Here is a 17096-nt window from a genome sequence, read left to right as displayed (position 1 = left end):
CCCTGTATGAAGCAGCTGAAAAATACATGATTACAGAAGCTGAATTGAATATGAAAGTGCAAGTCTTTGCCACTGTGTGGGTCAAAGCACGCAACCACTGTGTGAGGTTGCGTTGCGGTCTCTTCTGAGCTGATGAGCAAGCTACACATTATCAGATCAAGAGCTGGCTGAGAACTCTTCAAAGAGAGGGAAACAGAACTATGATCACTGTGATAACTGGAGTGTGCAGCGTTTGCGTGAGTTCAGCTTCTTCTTTCAGATGCGCAGCAGTTTTTCTGCATCTTGACTCATGTGTGTAGAGTGTTCATAGCATCAGCATCATGTTTTTGTTTATTTGTTTTGGTGGGTTGAAAAATAGTTAAATAAACTTGTGATCATATTTATGGATCACCATGGCACATGCCATTGGCCAAATGATTTATTTACGCAGATGAAACAAGTGAGTGTTAATGTGTCTGACGTCACAGTGTTTTTGTGCGCTGTGTAAAAGTAATTGCCTCTGATTGTGAGAGTGGTGATTCTGCAGGTCACCATTACATTGTAGATGAAAAATAATCATAGGGAAAAGGTTTTGTGTTGATCAGCCAAGAACAACTACAATCTCATTTTCTGCTTAAAGGACTGTTCACAAAAACAGAGAGAGAGAGAGAGATGTGTGTTGATTAAGCAGTGATAATAATAATGAAAATGTCTTAGTTTGTCACTTTCAGGTGAATCAATTTTCCACATGCAGCGGTCGGAAGAAAATTATAGTTTAACATCATTGGAAACATTCAGGCCAAGTTTCTGGCTAACTTATTTACAGCACCATGTGTCTCTCAAACTCACAAGCGAGCTCTCACTCCTCCCTGAAGACAAGGAATGCAGCTCCAAAGAGCAATAATATGGCAGATAAAGACACAGCAGCAAAGTCCTGAGCAAAGAGTCCCAGCAAGCAGCAGCAGTGTCGACAAACAACATCAGAGAAGAAAAGCAAACCCATCATCCTGCCTGATTGGATGAATGGCACTGTGTTTCCAACAAACTGCAAATTCACTGTGCATGGGAAAAGAATGTTTGAGGAGAACTGAGGAGACTGTTGGAGTTTGACATTTGCCACCTTTGGAGAAAATGGTGTAACACTTCCAGCTCTTCAAAAATCACAGACGCTCAGGAAGGTTGGCTTTTCACAGTTTATTCCTGCAGAAGACATAAAACACACTCAACAGGTGTCTTCTGATGGTACCAGCAATTGTAGCTCCCTCACAGTGCAAACGCGCGCTGTCTTAACAGACTTACAATTAACCTTTTAATAAAGAAAAGGTGGAAAATAATAATTTCTCTCATTTTACACTCTGTCATACTGAGCTTGTATACAAAAGAAATCTTATGACTAATAAAATACATTTCACAATCGTATAAAACAGAATAACAGGATAACATAAGTATCACCAACTAAACATTTCCCTCTAATGGTCAAATTAACAATAGCGCATTACATCTTCACTTGCTTGTGCTTTACAGACAAAATGGCTGTTAACAAGCTCACGTACCTGCAGAAGACATAAAACACACTCAACAGGTGTCTTCTGATGGTACCAGCAATTGTAGCTCCTACAATGTAAAACAACATCACAAAAAGCACAGAAAAACGGTAAATCCAAACACATTTCCTGCTATGCGCAGCAACCACTAGGGGGCTGACAAAGACTTACTGCCAAAGAGCATAAATACGGCAGAAACACTATTTAACAGCAACCCGCCTTTGTTTCAGTTACACAGAAACTTTCTAACATCAATATGAACCTATATACATCGACATGTACAACTTATGTAACAACATTCACACCAGAAACCATAAAAATGCCAGAGCCTTTCATTACAGGACTTACCCTCACAGTGCAAACGCGCGCTGTGAGGAGCGGAAGCCTTAGCAGCTTCTAAACGTTAGAGTGAGATCCGGTTTCTGGGTTTTCAAAATAAAATACAATTTAAAAAATGATAAAATTCACACTTAAAATGATAATTAAGAACAGGTAAGTGCATGTTTTTCATATGTATTTTTAACTCCGTTACAATGGCAAGAAGAGACAGTGAAACACAGGACGAAGCTGAAGGAGAACTGCCTGCTATTGGACTGTTGAAGTGGGAGAGGACAACAGTGAAAGTGAGAATGCTGGTGTTTAAAGTGGGAAATCAAAATTTGGTCAAAACTGACTGCTTAAGTGGGAAATTGTGAAGGAGTCTGAAACACTGCAAAAAGAAACATACAAAATCACACACACAAGCAGAACATGCATTAACCCTACTAACACTTCCAAACACAAGAGAGCTCATGAAGATTAGACAACATCTTAAGCATGTGAGTCTGTTTACCATCTTGTCCAAGTCACTTAGTGTGATGAGAAGTGATGCAAAGATCAGTGGACTCATAGCACATCGGTTACAAAATGATTAAATAATACCAGAGAAATGTGTAGGAAAGGCAGCTTTAAGAACATGCTCTGCTGGCTATGCAGCTCCACAGACATGCATTAAACCTGCCTAATAACACAAACACACATGCAATGAAAATTAGCTTGTCATCTCTCATCAGTGTTAAAATAGTGTAAATTTAGCAGACACTTGTTATCAAATACTGAATTTATCCAATGCAAAAAATTGACTCTCTAGGTTGCAGGACAACAGTTTAACTTTCGTGGGAAAAAGATTCTGGTTTGACCAACCAGTGATCAGACAATAAATTTAGTTGTTAATATAGTAAATTGGGAGATGCTGTCACGGCCCTGCGGCACGAGGGAACAAAGATGGACACAGGTGCAGAAACCAACCCGGAAGCGAGACGGTAGGGAACAAAAAATGATTTATTTCCGCCCACAGGTAAACAAAAGCAAAAGCAAAGCGACGCCACCACACTCGTGGCGCGTAAGATTAGCTAAGGAAATGAGGGCGACCTAGACACCTCTAGGAGACTGCTGAACAGCAGAGGCAGCGGGGAGGTAGAAACAGGACTAGGCAGGGGCCGGGGCACTGGAATTAGAGGAGATCACGGTCAGTGGGATCCAGCAGACAATCAACGATCCTCCACAGTTGAATTGAGTTGTCTTACTTGGTTTCAGGTGGAGGGGACAGGTGGAGCGGAAGCCCGGAAGCGGTCGAGGCGTGGGGAGGCAGGCAAGTGAGTGGTGGGCCGGCAGACCACGTCGTGTTAGCAGCAGGCGGCCCAGGTCCAGGAAGGCGGGAGTGAGAGAAACGAGATCTCCACACCAGGTGCTACTTCTGAGGACAAGAAACACAAGTAAGTCATCACATGACGTTGGACAGGGTTATGATGCTCCACTCGACTGACATGGGGATAGCAGATACTCAGGCGATGAATGGTTGAGAGCGCAGGTCTGATCTACTGCTGGCATGATTGCTCACAGGTGGTCAGCCAGGGAGGAGCAACCGAACTCCGCCCAAAGGAGGAGGGGCCGCTGTCGGAGACCTGCAGGTGCCCACCCAGGCCATGACAGATGCTTCCTGCTTGATTGATGCAGCACAAGTATGAGAGAAATTCTATTTTTGTGATAAGATTTTGAACATGCATTTCTGTTGTCCTTTCATCTTAGTGGGTTAATAGCTGATTCAAATTAGTTGATCATTTTTAGATTAATGAAAGGTGACTGAATTCTAGCACGAGTGAATGGGATGTGTTGGAGTTTGTTAGAGTGGAGACTCTAAAACACTGTGTTTCCTGTTTTGATGTGCGAGTGAATCCTGCACCCAGATACACAACTCTGAATACATAAGAACAAACGTCTTTTGTGAAATACCTGATGACATGTCACACGTTTTATGATGACGGGAAAAAAGAAAAACTGGATAAAATAGATCTGTGGCCTAAATGAGTGAAAAGCACAGACCTGGGGATTAAACTCATAGCTAATAAGACATTAGGGTCATGTTGCGTGTTGTGTGGCTGATTGTTGGTTTGGAGTAAATCTAGCTGATGATTTTTCTTTTGTTGTGAAGTTGAGCCTGCCAATTAGTATGATAGTATGATAAATCATGCTAATGGTATGATTTACCCTCCTGAGATGAGGAGCTTGTGTAACGTAACAAGGCCTTTTTATTTTGATACTTTCACAGTGCACTGAAAGTTTTGTTCGATTATCTCTGTTTAAGCAGATCTGCATGTCGGGAATTAAAAGTGCTACGCGTCGTCGAGAAAATTGTTACAAGTGAGTTTCTCCACATTAAAATGGGCTCAGGAGAAAGCCACTTATTTGGGACAATTAGAAAATAAGAGTCCCTGCCTAAAAAGGATTCAGCGAGGTAATCCGATCTAAAGTTCTTCTTTTTCTTTTTGAAATGACGTCATTTTGCTGAGGGTGGAGATCAAATGCGACGATAGTTTCCACTATCAGCAAAGAAAGAAAGAATGAATGAATGAATGAATGAATGGAAATAAAAACAAACTGACTGACTGGTAAAAGCTGACAAGACTTGACCACGACTCAAGGTTAACCTCCACCTAGACAGGACAAAAGGGTAGATGAATTTATGTGCTTCTTTTTACAGGAGCAGAAAGCTAACAGCAACATCTGAGGTTGCATGAGCTTTGGCCGTACCGATTTAACTTTTAAATGCCACTTTCTGTGTTTGTGAATCTACCAGGGGTGTGTTATTCATGGGCTTGTGTTGCTCACAGAGATTACTGTGAGAAAGAGTGTATACACCCGCGCAGTGCTAACATTTACATTTCTTTTTACAGCACACTGCAAAAACAGCTATACTTGAAACAAGCCAAATATTCTTAAATCTGACAAAATTTTCTTGTTTTGAGCAAAAAAATCTGCCAATGGGGTAAGCAGAAGTTGCTTAATAACTAGAATTCTTAAAACTAGCAAATTAATTTAACTGCCATATGCCTTTTAACTAGACAAAATTGTCTAAAATGTATGCTTATTTGAAGAAAATGTGACTTATTATAAGTAAAAGATACTTTGATATTTAGAAAATCTGTACCTAAAATGAGTATTATGCTTTCTTGAACAAGCTGTTTTCAATAATTATTTGCTTACTTTAAGATTCGACACCTTAATTTAGATTTTTCACATAAAAAAAACACCTTACCATAGGACAAATTTTCTTAAAACTGAATTGTTTCTTTCTTGATTGAGCTAACTATAAGAATTATGTTTTGACTCTGAGAACAATAATCAGCAAAAATTCCCGAGAATAAGACACCATCTCTTCAAAAAGCTACTAAAAATAAGGGAATTCATCTTAAATTAAGACAGCAAAAGCACTCTTAGATTTTGCGCTTTTATTGACACAGCAATGGGTCAGTAACTCACTGAGGTCTGTTCCAGGAGAATCATGTCTAAAATTATACATTTCAGCAGGGTACTGTGTAACATGGCCAATATAAGAAGTGCATATTCCAGATACTCTTAACATGAATAATAACAGTATAACACACTCATGGCTGGTATCAAAAATAAATTTTGCTGAAGCTTAAAACAATCACTATTTCAAATCCTATATTACATAACATTTTAGAAGAACAAGTTTAACGACCACACAAACAAACATGTGTTTTACATTTGAACAACTTTTCTAGAGAAAAAAAAAACAACCTCACTGACCAACACTGAGTCTGATAAACAAGGCAGATGGAGTCTGTCATCTGAGAGACTCACTCAATGAATGACTTCCACTCACCAAGCGCCTTCTTGTAAGAGGGGGTTGAATCTCGGTCATGGATGGAGTCTTTGAGTATTTCAGTTTGCAAGACAGACAGCAGCGTGGAAATGCACTTTGGATATGTGGGGTGGAGGGCATAGTAATATGCCATCAGATAGAGCAGTCCCTCATTAAGATCCTTCCGGTCAAAAGTGCTCACCGGTGTGGTTCCAACAGCTATCATGCAGTTGCCTTCAGAGACAAGCAGAAGTGGACAAGCCAGGGGTCGCTGACGCAGGTAGCCTTCAGGGTCTTCTGAAGTCTACATGACAGAAAAAAAAGAGGATTAGAACAAGACCGTAAGAAACACAATTTTTGAGTTGCATTACAGTATAAAATAGATCAACTTTTTTTGTAGGTTTTTATTAACATCAACATGTTATGGGGATCTGAACTTTAAGGATATTTGACTGACTCCACAGTAAAATATATAAAATGAAAACATGAGTAACTGCAAAATTCAACAATATATACACATAGAATATTGCAGCCTTACCTTTAGGACATGGAAAAAAGCCTCACTACAGATGTCCAGCTTCTTAGGTGGTACTGTGCTGGAAGGGAAAAGCACGGGAAGGGCTCTGAACACAGCTGCTGCATGTTAATCATGTGATTTGATCATGTGATTTACAGCAGGACACAACTTAATGATGTTTTTCTACTACAGGATTTCTGGGTTTATGTGTGAAGAAACTGTGTTTACAGGTTATGAGTTGGTGATGCTGTTACACTGTGTTTTTGGGAAAATGTGAAGGTTACTTTGATGATGTGAATAACATTCTTTCCACAGCTATGGATGGCTAACTTTATGGTCTTTTTATAGCACCTCTGGAACCTGTCGACCTGCGCCTGGTCACCAGGATGATTTATGTGTGTTGCTAATGTTTGTTTTTCTAAGAGTGCATGTAGAGGATTCAGCAGAGATGGACATGTAACATGAGAAAAACAAATACGAGATGCAGTGTTTATGGAATAGTTTCATATGGGCTCCTATTGAGCTCCTAGTGATACATGAGTGGAGTGACTTTGCTTAAGAGAAGTCACCGATTACATTAATGTTGACTGAGTACATGGGATGATCCATGTCTGAGGCAAATTATGGTAATAATTGTAGTTTACTGATTTGAGAAAACCTGCACATGATACTTGTCTTGCTGATGTTGAATACTTATTACCCTTATGATACAATTGTTTATAAGCGTGAAGTTTGATTTCACTTCCAGATCTTGTTTTCCAGGCCATGGTGGTGTGTATGCAGGCTCCTGGCAGAGCCGGGTGTTAAGCAAACTTAATATGCAAAACCGATTGACATCTTTTATTGCAGGATTATAGGTCCAGGGTGGTGCTGCTCCAGAGGAGGAGACGCCCTGATGTTGCCTGGGACGTGATCTAGCTAACTTTTTCTTTAAGACAGGAATCTGATTTTGATGAGTTGACTCATGGGAGTGTCCATGCGTCAAGAGGAGGGGTCCAGGATTAACATGAAACAATGAATTAATTAACATTAAACTAAGTTGATTTTTGCAGCGATTTGTGTGATTAACAGTTCATTTATGGGTATCAAACCTATGCAAGTGGTGCATCCATGTTGAGATGAGGCTTTGATGGCCTATAAGTGAAGTTCACTGAACTAAAGAATGTGGTTTGATGATTGTTGACATGCTCTCCAAATAGAAGTTTTTCCTCCTAGCAAGGAAATACAGGTGCAGCAGTAATCTCCTGAGAAATCTTCAGAGGCCCAGTGAGAAACAAGAACCATTCCAGGCATAGCTGACAGCCCAGGCAGTGGTTGAGGTCAAAGGTCGGGCTGGTTGGGGCCCATCATGAGATCAGACTTTGGAGCCACAGCAAGGACCATGAAACTGCGTTGGAATGAGAGCTGTGCCAAGGGGGATTTCCAGAGGCCAACAGAGGAGATTGTGGACAACAGACGGGCACCTGACGGATGAGGGGAGCGTGCCAAGCTCCATCGACAGCGCAGAGGGAGTCTAAGGATGACATCATGATTCTGTGAAAGCACGGGAACCAGAAGCTATGGTGGTGATGACAGCAGTTTCCTATGAACATCACCTAATGCTGTGTCACTATACTGTGCATATGATGGCACACTGAAGACTGCTGGGATCATAACAGCAGTAAGATAACTGGACCCAGCACCCTTTCCACAGAGGGGTTTTTCTGCAGAGGATGGACAGTAGAAGAGCCATAAGTATATCCACGACAGAACAAAGGCAAAATCGGCAAATACAGACTATTATGTCTGTTCCCATATGCCCAGCACATCAACACACCCCACACTATATGTGTTCCTGGACCAACTCCCAGGGAAGAACTACTCCATGATACTAGCAGAGAAAGGGGGACTTTGCGTCCTCTTCAACAACACCTGCTGCACTTACATAAAGACGATGTACATTCATCAAACATGACTGACGCCCTGAATGCTTTGAGACAAATCCAGCAGGCCCAAAATCAGGACTATGTAAGTGATACAAGTGACTGGTTTTGTTGGCTCTACACTGGCTCCTGGTTACAGGTGCTAAAAGGACGACTCATCGGAGTTGGGATATTTTTACTTTTAATTTGTGTCTTTGTAACGTGTATACTGTCATGTCTAAAACTCATGATTAACCGCATAATATTTTACACTGTTGGTGCATATACAGCCGTGACAAATGATGATGATGACCCCGACCTGTTGGAACATGAAGACTTTGTGTGATTAATGACGATGTGACAGAAAATGTACAACAAGATGTTACATACTGATATCTCACTTAAAGTTATACTGACAACAGGAGGGAATGTCAATGGAAAATTGTACTTAGTAGTCAGCATAATGTTTTAATGATATAAGTTTGCATATGGTAGAATACTGCATGTAATCATTTGTGTTTAGAAGTATATAGTTGGTGGCATATTGAAAGAATGTCTCATCCTAGGAGGTCTGTAACATTCCAGGGTGTTCTGGCGTTCACCCCCACATCCTAGGAGTATGGGAGAGGTCGTACCTTGTCTTATTGTTTTACGCTATATAAATACAGGCCATTTACCATTTTACCATTTACGGTAGGATTAACGTAGCTATGTCAGTTTTAGTCTAAGTGCTTTTTTACATATAGATGAACTGTTGGATTTTCCAGACCAGCAGGTTAAGGGAAGTCGTTTATGGGGTCACACTCTGACACACACACACACACACACATTCCAATGTAAGGAACAAGCACCCACTGAAGTGTATAAATAAAAGACCAGGGCAGTCCTCAGCAGAGATGGGCAGTAACGCGTTACTTGTAACGTTACTTGTAACGTGTTACTGTAATCTGATTACTTTTTTCGAGTAACGAGTAAAGTAAGGGATTACTATTGCAAAAACGGTAATTAGATTACCGTTACTTTCCCGTAGGAACGCTGCATTACTGCGTTACTAAAACCGTGATTTTTTGCGAGAATGTCTCACGACAGTGACGTAAGCGAGTGCGACGTTCGTGGCAACAGCTGTGTGCAGATCAACAATGGATCACATATCGAGTGCGGGAGAGAGTATGAGTGTGCAGCGTTTAAAGCGTGGAAGTACTGACCTTACTTTGAGTTTGATTCCATAAAAAGTGACAAAAACATTAGCATCCATCGTGCGTGGGAAGAAAACTTCAGGTCAGTGGCTTCAGGGCAAAAGTAGCATACAAATCCAGGGAACGTTTAAAGCAAGGGTGGGCAATTCATTTTCCCATGGGGGCCACAAGAGAAACTGGGACTGCTGTGGAGAGTCACATCAATAAGATGAACTCATTTATGCTGATTATTATTATATAATTTGATATATTTTTATAAGCCCATTGGTGTGGCCTACCATAGCAGTCCTAACAGTTTGTATATTGCCCACTTCAGATTTGGAGGATAGTACTGGGGTTGGTACTTGGATACTAGTGCTAGTATTGTTAAACATCTGAAGAAAAAGAATGAAAATTCAGTCTTGCTTGTAGTTTGTGGTTAATCATAAGGGAATTGACAGTAAAAATGTTGATAATAATACAGGTCCAAACTTTTTGTATGAGTACAACATGAAAGAGCAAAGAGTAATATCTACCTTATCCACATGTAGAATCTTGCTTCCACTTGACAACTGCACCTTATTTGGTCCATAAACCGGAGAAGTGCTACTTTGGGGTGGTGTTTAAGTTGTCTATTGTTTCCCTTTTATTGGTTTTGGCTTTAACCACTTTCTTCAAAGTTGTGATTCACTGAACGTGAATCACACGTGAATGATCATGCCTGCTTTGATTTAGTTATTGATATTGCTGCAAGTCACTGGACTTCACTAACATTTTCATTGTAACCACATCTCCTAGTCTTCCTATGTGTTCATCCCTTTAACTTCATACCATTAAAATAATAATAATTTTTTTAATGTCATTTGTCCTGATGGTGATGCTAAAATACCGAAATCACAAGTATTAATGCACAACGGCAGCTGCAGGATGGGAAACAAAGTTAGAACAGCACTAGTTGTGAGATGCTCTGAAAAACCTATTCCCATTTCACTGTCTGACCCTTTAATGTACCCCCTGATGTTTAAACAGGTCCACAGGAGAAACTCAAACAGTCCGATTAAGTCTTTTACTACTTACAGTACTTTGGGAGCTCCTTGTAAATGTGTTTGTTCTCCAAACCCCTGGCAGATTTTCAACAAGCCCAGTAACACCATTCACTTTACTGTTTTTAATTGGTACTATTTACGAACAATTGCAAACAGGAAAGATTCATATGATAACTATTGAAGTAATGATCTTTTCAATGTTTCAGCCAAAAAGGAGAGCAGAAAGGTGCAGAAGACATCTATTTTAGCATCAAATCTTGCCACTACCGGGTCATTAGGGACACTTCTGTGACCTCCTTGGTATTGGTTTAAAGAGATTTTGGTCACAGAGAACAGCAGAATTTGATGCCCTGGAATGAGAACATGTTGCTCTATCACAAAATTTATTTTTGTGGTGAAAACAAAAATGAAAGATTACTCGAGCAATGAATAAAATTCAGGGCTCTAAAATATGCTAATCAGCAAAATGATCTCCATGGAACTCATGAGTCTTTGGCTTCCCTCTCACAATTAGTTCCACCAACAATTGTTATATGAATATACTGCATATTTCTGTATGCTTTTGATAAGTGGATATTATATAGGCAGATAACACAGATAACAATTACTTGCGTGGGTTTGTTATGTATCCAGTTTTGTGAGCGGAGCACAGCATCAAGGATACAAGTCAGAGAAAATGGTTCATGAAGGTTTTGTCAAAGAGCAAGAAGGAAGGGTCGGGGGGGAGGCCTGTAATGCTGCTGGACTTGTTTGACAAGTTCGATGGTCAAACAAGTCCAGCAGCATTTCCACTTGTTAGGAAACTGATCAATTCGAAGGCCACAGACTCATTACCTCGCCCACGTAATACTGAGACTGTCTCTGACATTTACTGTATGGAGTCTGCAGCAAAATTACCTTCACAACCTGTAATCAGACAGTGGGCCAAACACACCAATTTTGTCAGAAGAAAAGGAAACCGTGTAATTTCTTTTTCTATTTTCACAATCACAGAACAATTTTGTATGGTTTTCTCTGAATGTGGGTCACAGAGCTGTCACATTTAGTTTCTTTGGATGATGATAATGGTGATGATTGCAAGGATGACATTAAATGTACAATATTTCATGATTTGAATATGAATTTTCAGAACATAAGACAATAGAAATGTTAACTAAATATTAAAAGATTCTTTAAGATCATATGGTTTAAGGTAGGTCTAAAGCATATCCTGCTTTATCTCCATTTGGGCATCAATAAATATTTATCCTGATTTTAATTTACCCTGTAAACCTTCCACTACAATAAAAGTTAAATACTAATAATAGTAGTAGTAGTAATAATAATAATAATAATAATAATAATAATAATAATAATAATAACAACAACAACAACAACAACAACAACAACAACAACAATAATAATAATGAACAAATAAATAAATAAATAAAGACTAGACTAACTAAAACTAACAACTGATACCATAAACTCCATCCATCCATCCGCTTATCCTTTTCAGGATCGCGGGGGGTACTGGAGCCTATCCCAGCTGTTATGGGGCGAGAGGCGGGGTACAGCCAGTTGCAGGGCTATTGCACAGAGACAGACAACCATTTGCACTCACTCCTGCATTCACACCAAGTGGCAATTTGGATTAATCAATTAACCTATCCCCACAAACTGCATGTCTTTGGACGGTGGGAGGAAGCCGGAGTACCCGGAGGGAACCCATGCAAACATGGGGAGAACATCCAAACTCCACACAGAAAGACCCCGGCCTGATAATGAAATTGAACTCAGGACCTTCTTGCTGTGCAGCAACAGTGCTAACCACCGTGCTGCCTGTGGGATGTGCCAGGATATAAAATCCTGTGGGATTTAAAATATATTTCAATATGAAATCCCCCATGATTTTATGTTTATGGATCTTCAGCCAATCCATCTACTGTTCACTGGAGCCTCATCAGACATGCTCTCAGTGGAAGGGTGGCTGTGAAGAAGCCATTCTTAAGGCAAGGGAATGGAGAAAAGGCTGAGGTACAGCATTACACAAGACCTGTACTGGAAATCTGTGGCAGCAGGTCTGATGGAGTGATCAATCCAGTCTGTACGGAGAAGGGCAGTTGAGAGGTCCAGCACTGTGTGCCTTCAAAATCAAATCAAATCAAATCACTTTTATTGTCACATCACATGTGCAGGCACACTGGCACAGCACATGCGAGTGAAATTCTTGTGTGCGAGCCCCACAAGCAACAGAGATGTGCAAACACAACAACACAAACGAGCAAAATACAAGAATGGCCAACCTGAAACTAATAAATATATGTACAATTTAAAATAGTGTATGCATTTCTGGATGTGTATACTAAATATTTTCCTACGTGTGTGTGTGTGTGTGTGTGTGTGTGTGTGTGTGTGTGTGTGTGTATACACATTTTTACAAATTAAATAGTAAAAAAAATAAAAATAAAAATAAAAAATAATAATAATAATAATAATAAAATATATAAAATATACAGAGTTGAATATGTGCAAAACAAGTGGCATTTATATACAGTGTGGAGTGCATAATGTCAGCCATCTATAAAACAGGGTGGAGACTCTATTGTGGTTTAGGGGTGCATTTCAGCCAGTGGTGTTGCAGATCTTCTCAAACTGACATAATTACAAATGAAGAAAAGTACAGATGCAGATCCACCATGGAATTCCATCTGGAAAATGTCTGACTGGCAAGGGCTTCCTTTGTAAGTTTGACAATGATCCCAAAAACACTGCCAATGCAGTAAAAGCATGCCTGCATACACACAATGGAACACTATAATTTGTATTGTATTTATTTAAATTTTTACTTTTTAATTATTTTATTTGCATTTTTTAATCACTCTCTTATATTTAAATGTTCATTTGCTATTTCATCTAGGGTTTGAGAGTAACGAAATTTCTATTCTCTGTATGTCCTGTACATGTGGCAGAATTGACAAATAAAGTTGACTTTGACTTTGACTTTGACTTGATCATTCATTGGTTATCCTCCCCAGACCTCAACATTACTGAAGCAGTGTGGGATCATCTTAACAGACAAAAGAACAAAAGGCAGCCAACATCCAAAGAAGAGCTTTGAATGTCCTTCAAGAAGCCCAGAGAACTATTCTGAAGGCTGTATTGAATAATAAGAAAAGGTTGTTAGACCAAATACATACTAAAGCTTGAAAACTCTGAAAACCCTGTAATGGCTTATGCAAACATGAATGGAAATTTGCTGCACCCATTTCCAATTTTTCTACCAAAATATAAAGACACAAAGGGTGACTCAAGACTTTTGCACAGCCCTGTATATTTGTGAAGATGCATAAAATCTGAGCAGCAGCAGAGACATGAGCCTGAGGCTCTGGTTTATAGCTGAGCGGTCATCTTGTAGCTCAGCTGACATAGCATTTGTTAAATGATGGTTGCCTTGGAGTGACAGGTCAAATGGCCTCATTGGCCCAGTCTGGAATGAGGAGGAGGATGATGAAGGGGTGGGGGAGGTGGAATGTCGGAGGGAAGAGGGCAGTAGGAATCAGACCCTGTGGTTCATCAGCATCTGTCAAATCATCCACTCATCAAATATTGAACAGCGTAAAAGATGTGAAGCACTGACACCAGAGTGGGGGAAGGCTGACAAGCCATTTGCAGTATTTAATGCCAGTTTCTGTTCTTCCATATTCATCATGAGGGATTCTTTCGGGTGCGAGAAATCCACTCCACATAAAATATGTGACCATGGAATTGAGCTTGTGTGGAGCTCATGCTCCAAACACTGACTGAACTAGTTAAAGCAACCATGTTCAGCTACTGCAGTGTTACTACAAATATAGACAGACATGTACACTAAACGCAGCGCGTCTTTGGCTTTCTCCCAGGGTGTCATATGAGAAGACTATTTTAGAACCTTCCAGCCAGAAGGAAAAAAAATGATTATAAAAATGAACAAACATTAATTTAAACAAAAGCCAATAGAAATGTTGTGAGGGAAGAAGCACTAAGAGACAAATGTTACACGTCGGATGAGACAAATGACATCAAACCTTCCACTACCGAATCAAATACACTCACCTGACACATTATTAGGTTGTGACAACCCACTGCACCCTGCCTTCCTTTTGGCTCATGTGTGTTTGCAGGCATTGGAGAGGCGGAGTTCCCGTTTACAATCAGTGACACTGGCAACACCAGTGTGCCAGGACTCTATATAAAAAGCCTTTAGGGCATAGTTTTGGTTGGCTCTGAGACACCAGGTTGGACTTTGGCTGCGTTAGGTTTGGTTTTTGCTTTTGACACCATTACATGCATCATCTTCCACTCATCCATTCTTTTACACACTACTCGTGGTACTGATTAAACACACCACTGTTTGTTTTTGACAGTAGGGTTTGTTTTCTGTTTTATTTGTTTAAAAGAATAAAGCAGCTTGGAATACATTCCTAACCATGTCCGTTTTTTTTTTTTTTTTCTGTCATGACCATACGGCCCGGTTCGTGACATAGGTACACATTGCTAGTACTGGGTCGGCCGTTTTTTCTTCATGAGTGTCTTAATTCCTTACATCACAGATTCAACAAGGAGCAGGAAACATTCCTCAGAGGTTTGGTCTATATTGATGCTAAAATATACTGACACAGTTGGTTCAGATCCAAACCACATCACAAAGGTGCTCTATTGGCCCTATAGTCTGGTGACTGCTGAGGCCATTTCAGTAGAGTGAACTGTTCGAGAAACTAGTTTGAGATCATCTGTGCTTTGTGACATGATGTGTTATCTTGTTGGAAGCAGCCACCAGAAGATGGGAATACTGTGAATGTAAAGGGATGGACATGATGAGCACCCAGGTATGGTCTGGTGACTGCTGTAGTCTCCTTTGAGATTCGATGTTTTGTGCATTCAGAGATGCTCTTCTACATACTTTGGCTGGAACAGCTTGAAGCAGTCTGCATGCACTCCTCTTACCTCTTACACATCATCAAGATGGCGCTGGAGTGACGGCAGCCTTTCCAAGTAGCTCTGCAACACCGCACCTTTTTTGTCAACTTTAACTTTTTTAGACTAGGCTTTTCAAACTTTTTTTCACCTTCCTCTACTTATACCTCTTAGATATAGCGATACAAGATGGATAATGCACTTTTCAAAACTTCTGGAACCAGCTCCTTCATCTATTCGAGAGCGGAGCTGCTGGCACTAAGAACAAAGGGACAGACCGGCATGCGACACAACATCCCGGCCGAGCTAAAGAGGAGCTACAGAGGCTGCAAAGCTGGAACGAGGAGAGCGGATCACCGGAGGCGATTCAAACCATCAATCCCGACAGTGATCATGGGCAACGTGAACTCGTTACAGAATAAGATTGACGAACTGTGCGCTCTGAACAACCACAGACTATACCGTGAGTGCAGCTTGTTTATCTTCACGGAGACGTGGCTAACCGAGCTAACGCCGCAGGCTAACGTAGACCTATGCGGTTTCACATCCGTGAGAGCCGATAGGGACACGCAGGCCAGCGGAAAAAGCAGAGGTGGGGGACTCATTGTCTACGTTAACAACAGATACTGTAACCCTGGACACGTCTCCGTTAAAGTTTCGGTATGCCGTCCGGACCTGGAGCTGCTAGCTGTTAGCTTGCGGCCATATTATCTACCTCGGGAGTTCAGTCATGTGATCTGTGTGTGTGTTTACATCCCTCCGAGGGCCGACGCAACAGCTGCCTGTGAGAAAATACACACAGTCAGGCTTTCATTATTATATCTGGAGACTTTAACCATGCCACACTGGATTCTACTCTGGCTGCTTTTCACCAGTTTGTGAATTGTCCCACAAGGAGCAACAGGACAATTGACCTACTGTATGCTAATGTGAGAGATGCATACAGAGCCACCCCCCTCCCCCCACTAGGGAAGTCAGACCACAACCTGGTTTACCTACAGCCACAATACACACCCCTCGTCCAAAGGCAGCCTGTCACAACGCGCTCCATCCGGAGATGGACCCCAGAAAAGGAGGATGCTCTGAGAGACTGCTATGACACCACAGACTGGGATGTGCTCCTGAGCCCACATGGTGAGGACATAGAGGGGGCGACACACTGTCTTACAGACTACCTCAACTTTTGTGTGGACACAGTCGCCCCTGCTAAGACGGTACGGTGTTATCCTAATAACAAACCGTGGGTAACACAGGAAGTCAAAGCTGTCCTCAACATGAAGAAGAAGGCTTTCAGGAGCAAAGTGAAGGAGGAGATGAAAGCAGCACAGCGGGAGGTGAAACGCTGCCTGAGGGAAGCAAAGGACACCTACAGGAGGAAGGTGGAGCAGAAGTTGGAGAGGAACAATATGAGGGAGGTCTGGAATGGTGTGAAAACCATCACAGGCCACAACACCAAGAAAAGCACAGTGGGGGGGACTGTGGAGAAGGCAAACGAACTCAACAACTTCTTCAACAGGTTTGACCAGCCCACAACCCCCCCACCCTCACCCTCACCTTCACTACAGAGTCCTCTCCCCACTCTCCTGCCTCCCTCGCTTCCCCCCCTTCCTGACACCATGACACCCCCCTCCTCCAATCCCTCTCTCAGCAGCAAGACATCTCCCCCCCTCCCCTCCTCCCAAACATCTCCCAGTGTCACAGTGGATCAGGTCAGGAGGCAACTGAGGAAGCTTCGCCCCAGAAAGGCAGCAGGCCCAGACAAGGTGTGTCCTAGGATGCTAAAGGCGTGTGCTGCTGAACTTGGGGAGCCGCTACAACGAGTCTTCAACCTCAGTCTGCGACTGGGGAGAGTGCC

The 17096-nt window shown here is 41.4% G+C and overlaps 1 pseudogene; it reads left to right on the top strand.

Annotated features, from left to right (window-relative positions):
• Positions 1-15132: 15132 nt before the first annotated feature.
• On the top strand, positions 15133-16125 carry LOC147325492 (uncharacterized; annotated as a pseudogene).
• The last annotated feature ends 971 nt before the right edge of the window (positions 16126-17096 follow it).

Source organism: Aulonocara sp. 'chitande type north' Nkhata Bay, linkage group LG7, assembly GCF_057382095.1.
Source record: "Aulonocara sp. 'chitande type north' Nkhata Bay isolate Kocher_YH1m ecotype deep benthic linkage group LG7, A_spYH_male_GT1.1, whole genome shotgun sequence".
Classification (NCBI taxonomy): domain Eukaryota; kingdom Metazoa; phylum Chordata; class Actinopteri; order Cichliformes; family Cichlidae; genus Aulonocara; species Aulonocara sp. 'chitande type north' Nkhata Bay.
The sequence above is the reverse complement of the archived record's forward strand: the minus strand, read 5'-3'. Positions and strand labels throughout refer to the sequence as shown.